We start from the raw sequence: 16,715 nt of genomic DNA, 5'->3' as shown, positions 1-16,715 counted from the left end.
TCTTTAGAGAAACAAAAGAAGTTAATTACAAGTATACACTTAACAGTTTGTTAATTATAGGCACACCTTGAAGATAGTGTAAGTTCTGTTCCAGACCACTGCAATAAAGAGAGTATCATGATAAAGTTAGTTGTGAATTTTTTGGTTTTCCAGTGCGTATAAAAGATTTATTACACTATACTGTTGTCTGTCAAATGTGCAATAGCGTTATGCCTAAAAAACAAGTACCTTAAAGTAAAAACACTATTTTGTTTAAAAGAAAAATGCTAACCATTATCTGATCTTTCAGCAGTTGTAATCTTTTTGCTGGTAGAAGTTCTTGCCTTGATGTTGATGGCTTTTGACGGATCAGGGTTGGGTTGCTGAAGGTTGTTGGGGTGGCAATGGCAGTTCTTAAAATAGTACAATAAAGTGTGCTGTATTAGTTGACTCTTCATCCTTTTATGAATGATTTCTGTGCAGCAACAATCTGTTTGGTAGCATTTTACCCACAGTAGAACTTCTTTCAACTTTCAAAATTAGAGTCACCGGCAGCCCTGGTGGCTCAGCGGTTTAGCGCCACCTTCAGGCCAGGGTGTGATCCTGGAGACCCAGGATCGAGTTCTACCTCAGGCTCCCTGCATGGAAGCCTGCTTCTGCTTCTCTCCGTGTCTCTGCCTCTCTCTCTGTCTCTCATGAACAAATAAATAAAATCTAAAAAAAAAAAGAAGAAAAAAAGAAAAATTAGAGTCAGTCCTCTCAAACCCTGCTGCTGCTTTATCAACTAACTTTATGTAATATTCTAAATCCTTTGTTGTCATTTTTAAGTCTTCACAGCATCTTCATTACTGGTACGTTCCATCCCAAGAAACCACTTTCTTTTTTTTTTATTTTTTATTTATTTATTTATGATAGTCATACAGTGAGAGAGAGAGAGAGAGAGAGAGAGAGAGAGACAGGCAGAGACACAGGCAGAGGGAGAAGCAGGCTCCATGCACCGGGAGCCCGACGTGGGACTCGATCCCGGGTCTCCAGGATCGCGCCCTGGGCCAAAGGCAGGCGCCAAACCACTGCGCCACCCAGGGATCCCAAGAAACCACTTTCTTTGTTCATCCATAAGAAGCAAATCCTCATCTGTTCAAGGTTTATCATGAGATTTCAACAATTCAGTCATATCTTCAGGCTTCACTTCTAATCCTAGTTATTTTGCTATTTTTACCATACCTGCAGTTATTTCCTCCACTGAAGTCTTGAACCACTCAAAGTCATCTGTGAGGGTTGGAATCCTCTCCTTCCAAACTACTTGTTAATGTTAATAGTTTGACTTCTTCCATGAATCATGAATGTTCTTAATGGCATCTAGAATGGTGAATCTTTTCCAGAAGGTTTTCAGTTTACTTTGCCCAGATCCATCAGAAGAATCATTCTCAATGGCACCTTTGACCTTATCAGATATATTTCGTAAGTAATGAGATTTGAAAGTCAAAATTATTCATTTCATCCATGGGCTGCAGAATGGATGTTTTGTTATCAGGCATGAAAAATCTCATCATTCTCATTGTACATCTCCATCAGAGCTCTTGAGTGATCAGGTGCGTTGTCAGCACTAATTTTTTGAAAAGTCTTTTTTTCTAACCAGTAGGTGTTAACAGTGAACATAAAATATTCAGTAAACCCCAGATGTGCTGTCATCAGGCCTTGTTGTTCCATTTATAGAGCATAGGCATAATAGATTTAGTACAATTCTTAAGGGCCCTAGGATTTTGGAATGGTTATTGAGCACTGGCTTCAACTTAAAGTCACCAGCTGTGTTAGCCGGTGAATTAGTCTGTCCTTCAAAGCTTTGAAGCCAGACATTGACTTCTGCTCTCTAGCTGTGAAACACTTAGATGACATTCTCTTCTAATATAAAGCTGTTTCATCTACATTGAAAAGCTGTTGTTAAGTATAGCCGCCTCCATTAATGATCTTTGTTAGATCTACTGGGCAACCTCCTGCAGCTTCTACATCAACACTTGCTTCTCTTAGCACTTTTGTTACAGAATTAGGTTTTTTCCTTAAACCTCTTAAACCAATCTCTGTAGCTTCAAACTGTTCTTCTGCAGCATCCTCACTTCTCTAAGGCTTCATAGAATTTAAGAGTTAGGGCCTTGTTTGCATTCAGCTTTGGCTTAAGGGAGGAGTATGACTGATCTTTTATCCAGACCACAAACACTTTCTCTGTATCAGCAATAAGTCTGTTTTGCTTTCCTGTCATTAATGTTTTCACTGGAGTAACACTTTTAATTTCCTTTAAGAACTTTTCCTCTTGGGATGCCTGAATGGCTCAATAGTTGAACGTCTGCCTTCAGCTCAGGTCCTGATCCCAGGATCCAACATCTGGGAGCCTGCTTCTTCTCCCTCTGCCTGTGTCTTTGCCTCTTTCTCTTTGTGTCTCTCATGAATAAATAAATAAAATCTTTTTTTTTTTTAAAAAAAGAACTTTTCCTCTGCATTTACCACTTGGCTAAGTTTTTGGTGCAAAAGGCCTAGCTTTTGCCTTGTCTTGGCTCTTGACATGCCTTCTTAGGTTGTATCATTTCCAGCTTTTGATTTAAAGTGTAAGACATGCAACTCTTCCATTTACTCTAACACTTAGAAGCCATTGTAGGATTATTAATTGGCTTACTATCAATATTATTGTGTCTTAGAGAACAAAGAAGCCCTAGGAGAGGGAGAGATGGAAATAGCTGGTTGATGGAGCAGTCAGGATGAATATAACATTTATTGATTACGTTTGCCATCTTCTGTGATATGGTTAATAGCATCTACAAGGAATTAACAGCAGTAACAGCAAAGATCACTGACTACATATCACTATGACAAATATAGTAATAATGAGAAAGTTTGAAATACTGAGAGAATTATGAAAAGGAGACACAGAGACAGTGAGCAAATACTGTTGGAAGAATAGTGCTGGTAGACTTGCTTGATGCAGGGTTGCCATAATCCTTCAATTTGTAAAATATAGCAAACAAAACAAGTATAACAAAACAAGCCTATATTAAAACAGATAATTACAGTTTAGTTTTTAGAAATAATACTTATATGAGGATATCTTCATTTTAATGCCTCTTTTTGTTACTCTTTATTAGTCTTAATGTTGACCCTCAAACATCAGAACGGTAACTGGTAACTTAAGTTTTACTATTTCTCCTATGGTTTGCTAGTACCTTACTTAAATCAGAAGGTTCTCTTCTTATCAAGGATGTTCTGGCCCAAGTTTACTATGCCTTTTTTTAAAAAAATTGGGGGCATAGTATAATTAATTAATTGTGAAAGTGAACATGAAAGTTATTCTTAAAACCACCACCTACTTTTTGTCCTCAGAGATAACTGTAAGCAATTTAATTTATAGATATTAATCCTAATGCAGTGTATGCATTTACATACTACCTTTATGTGTAAATACATCTTTTTAAAAAAATAAATGGATCTTTATGTATGTAGTTTCTCCCTTTTTGATTTAATGCATTCTGTGCATCTTGGCTCTTTTAAGAGATCAACTTCTCTCTATTTACTTATTTAAAAGATAGATAGATTATTTATTTATTTATTTATTTATTTATTTATTTATTTATTTATTTATTTATTATGAGAGACACAGAGAGAGGCAGAGACATAGGCAGAGGGGGAAGTAGGCTCACTGCAGGGAGCCCGATGAGGGACTGGATCCCAGGACCCCAGAATTAGGCCCTGAGCTAAAGGCAGATGTTCAACCACTGAGCCACCCCAGTTTCCCTTTATTTATTGTTTTTTTTTTTTTTTTAATTTAATTATTTTAGAGAGAAAGAGTATGGATGAGGGAGGGGCAGAGGGAACCGGGGAAGCAGATGCCCTGCTGAGCGGGGACCTGGACATGGGGCTCAATCCCAGGACCCCTAAGAACATGACCTGAGCTAAAATCAGAATTAGTTGCTTAACTGAGCCACCCAGGAACCCTCCACTTCTCTTTTTTTTTTTAAAGCTTTTTTAATATTCTGAGGCATTATTATCAGCTATTAGTTATTAAAATACATACTCCTACTGATGTTTTTGCTTATTTCCAATTATTCTTTACCAAAACAGTACTGTAATGAATATTTGTTACATGTGTTTGTGTTTTTAAAATTTATTTATTTATAAAGTAGGCTCTTTGTCCAGCGTGGGGCTTGTGAACTCATATAATCCTGAGACCAAGAATCACATGCTCCACTGACTAAGCCAGGCACCCCCACATACATGTATTTTTATAGGATGGATTCTTAGAAGTGAAATTATAAGATCAAAAGTATCTTTTTTTTTTAAATAAAAATTCTGCCAAATTGCGTACCTTAAAATTTATAATCCTAGCCACACTGTGGAAGAGTTCCTGTCATTTTGCGTATCTGCCAACACTTTTAATTTTTTTAACCCTGTTAATATTTTAATCCATTGGATAATAAAATAGTGTCACACTACTGTAACTTGCATTTTCTTATTAGTAATCAAACTGGGGTCTGTTTCCTTTCTCTTTTTAAAATTTTAGTAACCTTGGGGTGCCTGGGTGGCTCCATTGATTAAGCATTTGCCTTCACGGGTCATGATCTCGGGGTCCTGGGATCAGGTCTTGCATCAGACTCTGTTCAGTGGGGAGTCTACTTGTGCTCTCTTTCTGTCTCAAAATCTTTAAATAAGGTAAGTTAAATAAAAAAAATCTTTAAAATAAAAAAACCCGAAAATTTTAGTAACCTTTAAAAAGATTTCTGATTATTTTTCATGGCTATATATGCTAGTTCTTTCTGAGGGATTATTTTTGATTTTGGGGAGAGAGAGAGAGTGAGCACATGTGTGGGGCAGGGCAGAGGGAGGGATAGAGAGAGAATATGAGACAGGCTCCATGCTCAGCATGAACTCGAGGTCATGACCTGACTGAGCTGAAATTAGTAGTCAGAGGCTTAAGGGACTGTGACACCCCGGCGCCCCCTCTCTTAGGCATTAAATACTTTTGTAAAAACTGGTCTTGCTTCTGTTGACATCTTTCTTCCTATGGGTTTTTTCTGAGATGTTTGGTGATTATTTGTTTAGCCCTTTTTGTACTTGTGAGTCCTTGGTTTTCTGATTATTCACTGTAACTTTCCTTCAGTAACTGTATGAGTTATGATAGACTATGTTTATAGAGGGTTTTCCTGGATTTGAATATTTTCGTACCTTCTGAGGTCAGATAGCTCCCTAGGGTTCAGTAACCTCAGCTCCTCATCTCATTCTGGTGCCATTGCTATTGCCTGTCCAACTCAGTACACACAGAGGAGGAGGCATACCTGACCAAAGTAGCTGCTCCACCAGCCCGATCCTTTGACAATCCTCTTGATGGTTCCTCTTGGCCTCCTTTTCCTTGTATCTCTTGACTATTCTGAGCAAGAATTTCCAAAGATGTGTATTTCTCATTTCTACATCAGTCTTAGCAGATTTGGTCCTTGGTTCTGTGTTCTCTCATTAAAAGATTATTATGTAGGCAGTCTCTCTGATATCCCAGAACTGTTGTTGATTAGAATTTTTTTTTTTTTTTAAGATTTTATTTGTGGGACGCCTAATCAGGGGCACCTGGGTGGCTCAGTGGTTGAGCATCTGCCTTTGGTTCAGTTCCTATTCCTGGGGGGCCTGAGATGAGTCCTGCATTGGGCTCCCTGCAGAGAGCCTGCTTCTCCCTCTGCCTATGTCTCTGCCTATGTCTTTGCCTCTCTCTGTGTGTCTCTTATGAATATAAATAAAATCTTTAAAAAATATTACAAATAAAGACTTTGCTTATTTGAGAGAGAGGGAGAGAGGCCATGAGTGGGGGGAGGGGCAGAAGGAGAGGGAGAAGCAGATTCCCCACAGAGTGAGGAGCCCATTGTGTGGCTTGATCCCAGGACTCCCGGATTATGACCTGAGCGAAAGGCAGATGCTTAACTGACTGAGCCACCCAGGTGCCCTTGATTAGAATTTTTTAAAATATGTATAATTTCTGACATCTCGTGGTCTTTTGAATGAGAGGAATGAAAAGAACTGCATTCTCATTCTACTCTTGCTGTATATTTTTAAAAATATTTTATTTATTTATTGTGTAGAGAGAGAGAGCATGAGTAGGGGCAAGGACAAAAGGACAGGGAGAGAATCTCAAGGAGACTTCCTATTGAGTGTGGAGCCTACTATGGGGCTAGATCCCATGACCCTGAGATCATGACCTGAGCTGAAATCAAGAGTCAGATGCTTAACTGAGCCACCCAGGTGCCCTGAGCAGGTTATCTTAGTAAGATAATGGTAGGTTGACGTGTGTGTGTGTGTATATGTATGTGTATATGTATGTGTGTGTGTGTGTGTGTGTGTGTGTGTGTGTGTATATATGGACACATACATTTCCTCAGGTGAAATTATCAATACCATCAGTATTTTTTTAAATTTTTTTATTTATTTATGATAGTCACACACACAGAGAGAGAGAGAGAGAGAGGCAGAGACATAGGCAGAGGGAGAAGCAGGCTCCATGCACCGGGAGCTCGACGTGGGATTTGATTCTGGGTCTCCAGGATCGTGCCCTGGGCCAAAGGCAGGCGCTAAACCGCTGCGCCACCCAGGGATCCCAATACCATCAGTATTTACTATCAGGAGTCCTATTAAGGAATTTATCTTATCATCCTTTACTATAAGCTAAGGGACTTAAATCTGCTCTTGAAATTAAAAGTGTTTTAAATAGTGTTAAAATACACTACATAAAACTTTAATCATCTTAATCATTTTAAGTTTAGACTTCAGAAGTGTGAAGTATTGTGAGTATATTTACAGTATCCTTGCATTGTTAAGTGCAACTGATCTCCAGAACTTTTTCATCTTGCTAAGCTGAAACTCTGTGCCCATTAAACAGCTCCCCATTTTCCCATCCCCTCAGCCCTTGGCATCCACTGTTCTACTTTCTGTCTCTGTGAATCTGACCATTCTAGCTACCTCACATAAATGGAATCATATGGTGTTTTACCTTTTTGTGACTGGCTTATCTTTGGATAATGCCCTCAGTTTTTTGTCCCATGTTATTGCATGTGTTAACTTCCATTTTTAAAGGTCAAATAGTATTTCATTGTACGTATATACCACGTTTTTTCTTTACATTTATCCATCAATGAGTCCTTGAGTTGCTTCCAAGGATTTAGCTATTCTGATTAATGCCTCTATGAACGTGGATATACACCATATCTTTTTAAGACTCTGCTTCAATTCTTTGGGATATATACCAGAAGTAGAATTGCTGAGTCATACTATTAATTCTCTTTTTAATTTTCTTAAGGAACTGCTATACTGTTTTCCACCATAGCTGTACCATTTTACATTCCTACCATCTGCAAAAGCATTCCAGTTTTTCACATCCTTGCCATCATTTTTGTGTTTTTTTACAGGAGTCATCCTAATAGGTGTTGGTATTTTTTAAAACAGATGTTTGCCAAGGATCTTGGGTCTGTAGAATAGGAAAACTGTGATCCTTGTGAATTATGATTATAGAATTGGCAATTTTTGATCTTTTTATTTAGTGGTTCTCAACCTGAGGCTGGTTTGCCCTCTATGGGCCATTTGGCATTGTCTAGAGGTTTTCTTGGCTGTTGTCACAACTTGTAAGAGTGTTCCTGGCATGTTGTGGGTCGACTTCAGGAGTGCTACTAAATTTCTATAACGCACAGGACCATCCTCCTACAACCGAATAATAGTAGTACTGAGGTTGAGAAACCCTGCTCTCATTTAAAACATGTTATAATTTTATGTTATTTTCTTACTGCAGAAACTCAAAATTTCAGTGGTTCGCTTTGGAGAATGCAGATGATGACTCAAGCCATTATTAGTTCACAGGTCTGGAAATGTGGCTAGGAAATTTTTTTAGGAGAATGATTTGGAGTTTTCATAGCCCTCAATTTTAGGGAAGGAAATATCAAACATTAAAATTTTTTTTTGACTTAACTGAAAACTTGCAGGAAGTATACAAAGAATTCTTGTATAGTCTTTCTTTAGCTTCCCCAACTGTTAACATTTTGGCACATTTGTTTTATCAATCTGTGTATATGCATTTTTTTCTGAATATATGATATTAAGTGGCATCATCGTTCCCGTTTACTCCTTTAATTCTTCAGTGTATAATTCCTAAAAACAAGAACATTCTCATACTTAACCAGAATCTGTTCATAAAAATCAGGAAAATAATGTCGGTACAGTTCTTTTTTTCTCATGCACACATTCCATTCAATTCTGTCCAGTTTTCTAAATAACATTTGTGGGCAGCCCAGGTGGCTCAGCGGTTTAGCACCGCCTTCAGCCCAAGGCGTGATCCTGGAGACCCAGGATCAAGTCCCACATCAGGCTCCCTGCATGCAGCCTGCTTCTCCCTCTGCCTATGTCTGTCTCCCCCCCCCCCCCCCCGTGTGTCTTTCATGAATACTTAAAGTCTTAAAAAAAAAAAAACGTTTGTTATAGGTCCAGGATTTAACCCTGGTTAATTGTTGCATTTTATTGCCATTTATCTTTGGTTTTCTTTTCCTCAGTCTTCTTTACCTTTACTGACTCTGACATTTTAAGAATACTGGTCAGTTCCTTTTTTAGAAGGTTACTCAGTGTATTTATCTAATGTTTTGTCATGATCAGATTCCAGCTATGCATTTTGAATGGTGTAATACATTGAATTGAAGTGGTGGAGTGTTTCTCTTACTGTATTTTATCAGCAGGCAAATAATGTTAATTTGTTCTATTACTATTGATGTTAATTTTTATTACTTGATTAGGATAGTGTCTGTTAGGTTTTTTTTTTTTTTTTAGTTTTTTTTTAGGTATAAAGTATTTTGTGGGCATATTTTGAGACTGACCATCCCGTTTCATGTTAAACTTTGACCCACTTATTTTTAATAAACATTTATTAACACATCTTGCCTGAATCAGTATCATTACAGTGATTTCCCAAGTGCTGATTTTCAAATTAATTTTTCTCTTCGATTTATTAGTTGGTTTATATTATAGGGTAGAGGTTTTGCTTCTAGTTCATTTATTTAGTCTTTTTTTTTTTAGTTAGAGTAGTATATATTCATAATTTCTGCTTTATTAATGACTTATAATTTATCATTCTTTGAGCATTTCCTTCTTTCTGGTATAATAAAGTGTTCCAGGCCCATCTGTTATTTTCCCCAACCTAGCTTTGGAATCTGTCTTTTCTCTAGAGAGTCCTGATTCCATGTGTGAAAAGTATTTAGAATCTAAGATTTGGGCACTGTATAAGCTTATTGCTATTGGTATGCAATTGCATCTAGACCTTTTCACAAAACAGCTAGGTAACATGTATATATATGTTTGCATATAGTCCGGCATATATAAGCACAGAGATATATTGCTTTATCTATTAAATATTAAAAACCAGAAGTTCTTATCAATATATTTAATTTATTAGATCCACCACCACAGGATTTTTTTTAGCCTTTACCTTTTTATGTTTGTAATTCTGTTTTCTGACATTAGAAATCTGGATTTCTGTTAACCTCAATATATTTATTTATTTGCTCAAACCCCTGATTGTGATCAATCTCCCAATCATGTAACTATCTTCTCAGTTTTTCCATCAGCCCCGACTGCATGGCCTCTCTTATCCTGTTACGTGTTGATCAGATCCCAAGTCTGGCCAACACATAGTTAATTCTGTCCTCAACAGACATACTGGGAACATGCTGTCTAAGCTTCTAGCCCTTCTGGATATGACCCATGAGTTTTCCAGCCTTTCTTACCCCTCCCTCTACCCATCCCTCACAACCCCCATTTCGAAGGGGAAAGAACCACAGTCAGTTTTTGATGGGCTTTATAGCAAAGTATATTTGCTTTGTTTTATTTTAGCCAATAATCACTATTATATTGTAATATGTACATGAATTTGAAAAATCTAAACATAAAGACAGAGAATATGACTGTTAGTTTTCATTGCTTTCTACCATTATTTTAGTTCAAGCTTTTGGACAGGTATATAAGTTCACCATTTACCCTATACAGTATAAGTTAACATTACTGATTGTTTTGGGTTTTGCAAAAGAATGTAGGATTCTGTGTTCTTGGGGCTTTGTACCACATTTCTGGTAGTTTATTTTTACCTTGGCTTTATTCAGTGCTATGCTTTTCATAGCTCAGTAAACAATCATAGTACAGTTATATAGCTAAGTCCCTGCTCTCCCCTTTTAGTTTACTGCTAGGTCTTCAGGATATTTACTTATAGTTGGTCTATAGAGTCTTATTTTGATTCAGGGAATTACAGTAGGTTTGCTAGCTTTTTGCAGTATTTAACAGCAGTCTCTTTCTCTGACACGAACAATTTAGACTCTGTTGTTTGCAGTAACAGGTTTCATTTTAAGATATGTAAGTGTAGGAGTTTGATTTTCAGACTCCAATGACTTATGATGGTAACTTTTCAGAGAAACTGTCAAGCCTGTAAAATAAGGTATATCCTTTTTAGGTTGAGGATGTAAATATAAAACTACGTAATTGTACATGGTGTGTGTGTGTGTTTAAAGTGATACTTTATTTTTTGGGATCCCTGGATGGCGCAGCGGTTTGGCGCCTGCCTTTGGCCCGGGGCGCGATCCTGGAGACCGGGATCGAATCCCACGTCGGGCTCCCGGTGCATGGAGCCTGCTTCTCCCTCTGCCTATGTCTCTGCCTCTCTCTTTCTCTCTCTCTCTGTAACTATCATAAACAAATAAAAAATTTATATAAAAATTAAAAAAAAATAAAGTGATACTTTATTTTTTATTTTTTATTTTTTTTATAAATTAATTTTTATTGGTGTTCAATTTACCAACATACAGAATAACACCCAGTGCTCATCCCGTCAAGTGTACCCCTCAGTGCCCGTCACCCATTCACCCTCACCCCCCACCCTCCTCCCCCTCCACCACCCCTAGTTCATTTCCCAGAGTTAGAAGTCTTTATGTTCTGTCTCCCTTTATGATATTTCTCACACATTTCTTCTCCCTTCCCTTATATTCCCTTTCACTATTATTCATATTCCCCAAATGAATGAGAACATACACTGTTTGTCCTTCTCCGGTTACTGTGGCCAAGTTCAAAAAGGGTGTTGCCTGAGTTCTCCTCTGGGATTTTGATGGAATCTTGTCTCACATTTAGATCTTTCATCTATTTTGAGTTTATCTTTGTGTATGGTGCAAGAGAGTGGTCCAGTTTCATTCTTCTGCATGTGGATGTCCAATTTTCCCAGGACCATTTATTGAAGAGACTGTCTTTCTTCCAGTGGATCGTCTTTCCTCCTTTATCGTATATTAGTTGAGCATAAAGTTCAGGGTCCACTTCTGGGTTCTCTGTTCTGTTCCATTGATCTATATGTCTGTTTTTGTGCCAGTACCACACTGTCTTGATGACCACAGCTTTGTAGTACAACCTGAGATCTGGCATTGTGATGCCCCCAGATATGGTTTTCTTTTTTAAAATTCCCCTGGCTGTTCGGGGTCTTTTCTGATTCCACACAAATCTTAAAATAATTTGTTCTAAGTCTCTGAAGAAAGTCCATGGTATTTTGATAGGGATTGCATTATACGTGTAAATTGCCCTGGGTAACATTGACATTTTCACAATATTAATTCTGCCAATCCATGAGCATGGAATATTTTTCCATCTCTTTGTGTCTTCCTCAATTTCTTTCAGAAGTGTTCTATAGTTTTTAGGGTATATTTTGAGAACCATTTGAATGGTAAATGGTTCTCCAACCTTTTATTTTCAGGTTGTAGGTGTCCTTCTGTCTAAAATGAGTCTCTTGTAGACAGCAAATAGATGGGTCCTGCTTTTTTATCCAGTCTGAAACCCTGCGCCTTTTGATGGGGTCATTAAGGCCATTCACGTTCAGAGTTACTATTGACAGATATGAGTTTAGTGTCATCATGATATCTATTTAGCCCTTGTTTTTGTGGATTGTTCCACTGAACTTCTTCTTAAAGGGGAGTTTTAAGAGTCCCCCTTAAAATTTCTTGCAGAGCTGGTTTGGAGGTCACATATTCTTTCAGTTCCTGCCTGTCTTGGAAGCTCTTTATCTCTCCTTCCATTTTGAATGAGAGCCTTGCTGGATAAAGTATTCTTGGTTGCATGTTCTTCTCATTTAGGACCCTGAATATATCCTGCCAGCCCTTTCTGGCCTGCCACGTCTCTGTGGAGAGGTCTGCTGTTACCCTAATATTCCTCCCCATGAAAGTCAGGGACTTCTTGTCTCTTGCTGCTTTAAGGATCTTCTCTTTATCTTTGGAATTTGCAAGCTTCACTATTAGATGTCGAGGTGTTGAACGGTTTTTATTGATTTTAGGGGGGGATCTCTCTATTTCCTGGATCTGAATGCCTGTTTCCCTTCCCAGATTGGGAAAGTTTTCAGCTAGGATTTGTTCAAATACATATTCTGGCCCTCTGGCCCTTTCGGCACCCTCGGGAACCCCAATTAAGCGTAGGTTTTTCTTCCTTAGACTGTCATTTATTTGCCTTAATCTGTCTTCATGGTCCCTTAATTGATTGTCTCTTTTTTCCTCAGTTTCCCTCTTTGCCATTAACTTGTCTTCTATGTCACTCACTCGTTCTTCCACCTCGTTAACCCTCGTCGTTAGGACTTCTAGTTTGGATTGCATCTCATTCAATTGATTTTTAATTTCTGCCTGATTGGATCTAAATTCTGCAGTCATGAAGTCTCGTGAGTCCTTAATGCTTTTTTCTAGAGCCACCAGTAGCTGTAGAATAGTGCTTCTGAATTGGCTTTCTGACATTGAAGTGTAATCCAGATTTTGTAACTCTGTGGGAGCGAGGGCTGTTTCTGATTCTTTCTTTTGAGGTGAGGTTTTCCTTCTAGTCATTTTGCTCAGTGCAGAGTGGCCAAAAACAAGTTGTATTGGAACACGGGGGAGTATCACTGGTCCGTCTAGCTGGTCTTCTGGGGGAGGGGCCTGCTGTGCTGATTTTCAGGTGTTAGCACTTGGGGGAGCTGCTCTGCCCCTGCCTGCTGCCGGGCTCAGCGGGGGTTGTTTACCCCGTTGGGCCCCAGGAGGATCAGCCGCAGTTGCTATGGCAACTCTGGAAGCCTGGATTTAGCCTCCGCAGGAACTACGGGGCTGGGGGCTCTCGGTTCTCTGTCCGCAGGGCCTGGAGGCTCCGGGGCGGGGCCGCTGAGCTGTCGTCCTCGCTGTCCTGGGCCCTCCCGGCCTCTGCCTGTCCCGGGGGAGGCCGGATCCTGGGCTGTGTCCCGGCGCCCTGTGCTCCGGGGCCTGCGCTGGTGGATTCGCGCTCCCGCCCCGCAGCTCCCTCCCTGGAGCCGCTCCCGAGCCCCTCCGAGCTGCTCCGGTCGGTCCCGCCGTGCGCGCTGCAGCCCTTAGGGAGCTCGTTGCACTCTCCCGGGGCGCAGGTGTCTGTTAGTGTCCCAGGGAGCCTGAGGGCATCCCCGCCCTCCTGGGTCCTGCTCCAACTCCCTGCGAGCCCCCGCCCGTGGGAAGGTTGGTGCAGCTCCTGCTTCTCCGGGACGGGGCTCTCCTGTCCTGGGGACACTCGCCCCGGCCTCAGCCCGGCTCCTCGCGGGGCCCCTCCCCCTTGGAGGCCTTTTGTTCCTTTATTTCTTTTTCCCCGTCTTCCTACCTTGATAGAAGCACGGACTCTTCTCACCGTAGCATTCCAGCTGGTCTCTCTTTACATCTCAGGCCGAATTCGTAAGTTTTCAGGATGGTTTGAAGGTTATCTAGGTAATTTGGTGGGGACAGGTGATTTGGGGACCCTGCTCTTCCGCCATCTTGCCCCTCCCTCCCTCGATACTTTATTTTTTAAAGAGCAGTTTTAGAATTACAACAAAATTGGGAGGAAGATACAGAGATTTCCCATATATTTCTGTCCCTTCATGTGAATATCTCTTTCTCATTATCAACATCACTCACCAGAGCAGTATCTTTGTTACTTAGAACAAACCACATTGATACATTATAATCACCTAAAGTGCATAGTTTACCTTGGGTTTCATTCTTGGTGTTGTGCAATCTGTGGGTTTGGACAAATGTATAATGGAATGTATTTATCATTATCATATTATACAGAGTATTTTTACTGTCCTGCCAATCCTCTGTGCTCTGCCTATTCTTTCCCCCAACCCACCCCTGGCAACCACTGATCTTTTTTGTTTTTTAAGATTTTATTTATTTATTCATGAAAGAGAGAGAGAGAGAGAGAGAGAGAGAGAGAGAGAGAAAGAGAGAAAGAGAAAGAGAGGGGCACAGACACAGGCAGATGGAGAAGCAGCCTCCATGCAGGGAGCCCGATGTGGAACTCGATCCCAAGACCCCAGGATCACGCCCTGGGCTGAAGGCAGACGCCTAACCACTGATCTTATTATTCTCTTCATAGTTTGGCCTTTTCCAGATGTTATATAAATTGGAATCATGGAGCATGTAGTCTTTTCAGACTGGCTTCTTTCCCTTAGTAATAGGAGTTTAAAGTTCCTCCATGTCTTTTGTGGCATGAATGCTCATTTTCTTTTAGTGCTAAATAATATTCCATTGTCTGTATGTATTACAGTTTGTCCATTCACCCACTGGAGGACATCTTGGTTGCTTCCAAGTTTTGACAGTTTTGAATAAAGCTGGTATAAACATCTGTGTGCAAGTTTTTGTGTGGGTATAAGTTTTCAACTCCTTTTGGTAAATACTAAGGAGCATAATTACTGGATTATATGGTAAAAGTATGTTTAGTTCGTAAGAAACTGCCAAACTGTCTTCCTAAGTGGTTTTGTAGTATTTTACATTCCACCAGCAGTGAATAAGTGTTTCTCCACATCCATAATAACATTCAATGTTGTCAGTGTTCTGGATTCTGGCCAGTTCTAATATATATTAGAACTTATTTTTGTTGTAATTTGCATTTCCCTGATGACATAATTTTAAGCATCTTTTTATATGCTTATTTGCTATGTTTGTGTCTTATATGGTGAGGTGTCTATTTAGGTCTCTGACTCATATTTTAGTTTGATGGCTTATTTTCTAATAGTTGAATTTTTAAAGTTCTTTCTGTATTTTGGATAACAATCCTTTATCAGATAAGTCTACTTGCAGATACTCTCTCCCAGTCTTGTTTTTTCATCCTCTTGACCGTGTCTTCCACAGAACAGTTAATATTAAGTTAGTGAAGTCAGCTTATTTGTTCTTTTATTGATGGATCATGCATTTGGTTTACATGTAAAGTCATTGCCAAACAGTCATCTAGATTCTCCTATGTTATCTTCTAGGCGTTTTCTAGTTTTGTATTTCACATTTACTAAGTTGGGTAGTATGAGTCCTTCATCTTTTTCTTCTTTAGTATTATGATGGCTATTCTGTGTCTTCTCTGTCTCTGTATGTTTAGAATCAGTTTGTGAGCATCTTCAAAATTTTGATCAGGTTTGCATTGAATCTATTGATTACATTGGAAGAGCTGACATTTTGGTAATAATGAATCTTCCTATTCATGAACATGGGAAATCTCTCTATTTAGTTATTTGATTTCTTTCACCAGAGGTCTGTAGTTTTCCTTATGTAGATTTTGTACATATTTTATTAGTTTTATACCTAAGTTTTCATATTTTTGGGTTCTAATGTAAATGGTATTAGACTTTTAATTTCGAATTCCACGTGTTTATTGCTGGTATATAGGAAAGTAATTTACTTTTGTTTATTAAACTTGTGTCCTACAATCTTGCCCTAATTATGCATTGGTTCCAATAATATTTTTGTTGATTCTTTCAGATTTTCTGCACAATTATACCTATGGTATAATAATCATAGTCCCCATTCTTTTGTACATATACATATATTATTTTAAGTCTCATTACTTTAGAAAGTTAGTATGACAATTTTAATACTTGTATGAAATTGCAGTTGAAAACGTGAAGTACAGAATTACATAATAATAGAATATAAGTCTATACAGAATCTTGTCATAATTCTAGAGAGTTTTGTTTTCTAAGATTTTATTTGTTTTAAAGAACACACAAAAGTGCAGGGGAGGGGAGAGGGGAGGGGCAGAGGGAGAGAAGAAGAACCTCAAGTAGACCCCCCCCCCCCCAGGGAGCAGGGAGCCCCACACAGGGCTCTCATGTCCTGAGCTGAAACCAAGAGTTTTATGTTCAACCTACTGAACCACCAGGTGTCCCTATTTTTTGGTGTCCCTACATTTGTTTTTAAATGTATTTTGGCCTAAATGGTATAGTTTTACTTTAAGTTTGGAGAAATGAATCACTTTCCTTTAATGTCATGATAATTCAGAGTCTAGATCCAAAAAATAGCTTGGGCCATCTTCATTATTTTAGTATATTCTTGTACAGATTAGAAAAGAAAATGGGATAATGGTATTTGATTCATGTTTAGTTTTATCCAGGATTCAATTCTTAAACTAAATGGTTTTGATGCCTCTGAGCCAACAAGACACATACTTTTTTTTAAAACTTCATATATTTGGTTCATCTTTGTTGTTTTGTTTGTTTATAGAAACTGAAAATTAAAATCGAAGTATAGACATTCAGGTCAAATAATAAATGACTTTTTAGTCCAAATTGCAATTCTGCCACCTAGTGTTTGCATATGGATTTTTAAAGAAACAATATTCCCCCTCTTTTTAGAACTGTTTGAGAATAATTCTTTCTTTCATCCTTAGCTTACAAATTTAATATGCTGTCAATAAAACCTATAAAAAGG

At 38.8% G+C, this 16,715-nt stretch overlaps 1 protein-coding gene across 2 annotated transcripts in view; it reads left to right on the top strand.

Annotated features, from left to right (window-relative positions):
• PIK3CB (phosphatidylinositol-4,5-bisphosphate 3-kinase catalytic subunit beta) overlaps positions 1-16,715 on the top strand; it is a 204,460-nt gene that overhangs the window by 125,903 nt on the left and 61,842 nt on the right. The gene's annotated exons all lie outside the window — the stretch shown is intronic.

The sequence above is a fragment of the Nyctereutes procyonoides genome, unplaced genomic scaffold, assembly GCF_905146905.1.
Source record: "Nyctereutes procyonoides isolate TBG_1078 unplaced genomic scaffold, NYPRO_anot_genome, whole genome shotgun sequence".
Lineage (NCBI taxonomy): Eukaryota > Metazoa > Chordata > Mammalia > Carnivora > Canidae > Nyctereutes > Nyctereutes procyonoides.
Note: the sequence above shows the minus strand (reverse complement) of the source record. Positions and strands in the feature narration are given on the sequence as shown.